This window comes from Morone saxatilis, unplaced genomic scaffold, assembly GCF_004916995.1.
Source record: "Morone saxatilis isolate NCDOM2014 unplaced genomic scaffold, NCSU_SB_2.0 Contig17, whole genome shotgun sequence".
Taxonomy (NCBI): Eukaryota; Metazoa; Chordata; class Actinopteri; family Moronidae; genus Morone; species Morone saxatilis.
Genome location: NW_023339729.1, coordinates 26,150,151 through 26,150,945, shown reverse-complemented (window position 1 = coordinate 26,150,945; position 795 = coordinate 26,150,151). Strand labels below are relative to the sequence as shown.

Below are 795 nucleotides of genomic sequence, written 5' to 3'. Positions count from 1 at the left end.
GACGTACAGCACAAAGACAAATTAGAGAAAAACACATAAACATCAATGTTGACTTCATGGAGACTTTAATCATTAGCTATGTTATAAAATTTGAATAAAAAGAATTTAATTTGTTTCCTGGTAACTACTCAGACCTTTGCGTCCCTTATTGTAAAGTGTTAGTGATGGGATTATTGTCTCCGGCTGCTTTTATTTTTCTCATATTTTGAATGAGTCACTTTTTAACACAGCTTGAGACCCTTCCTCATCCTCTCCTCAGTCAGAGGGTTAAATCTGAAACGTAGCCACTCGCGGCGGCTTCAGGATGAATAATTGATGCTGCGGACGTCAGCAGCTCCGAGCTGATTGGTCAGAAGATCAAACAGTGTGTGTGTGTGTGTGAGATGTTTTATTTTAAGGTTCGTTTTCTGAGAGGAGCCGTCCAATCAGCTGCTCTCTCTCTCTGGAGACGTCAGACTGTGCAGGAGGTTTCCAGCTCTCAACATTCTTCTGCCAGCTGATGTCCTGTGTTTTCACGCATCTCTGCTGCAGTCGATTTTAATCTCATTGATCATCTTTAAAGCATTTTTTGGACTCGAGCCTGAATACAACTCTGAGCTTTTATCCTGCTGACTTTTTTTTCCCACAAAGCACTTTTCATTTGGTCTGCAGTCAGTTTATCTTTGTATGAATTCTTCTGTGCATTTAACTCAACCCTGTTTGTATTTCAGTTCAGTTTGTGTTTTAAACCAACTCGTAGATGTTAAATTACAGATTGAAGAATCTACGTCTACATACATTGACTGTTTATCCAGT

General features: G+C 39.5%; 1 protein-coding gene across 1 annotated transcript in view; it reads left to right on the top strand.

Annotated features, from left to right (window-relative positions):
- The window catches only part of LOC118326670 (serine/threonine-protein kinase MARK1-like), a gene marked incomplete at its 5' end in the record, with an annotated part of 10,482 nt that overhangs the window by 875 nt on the left and 8,812 nt on the right, over window positions 1-795 (top strand).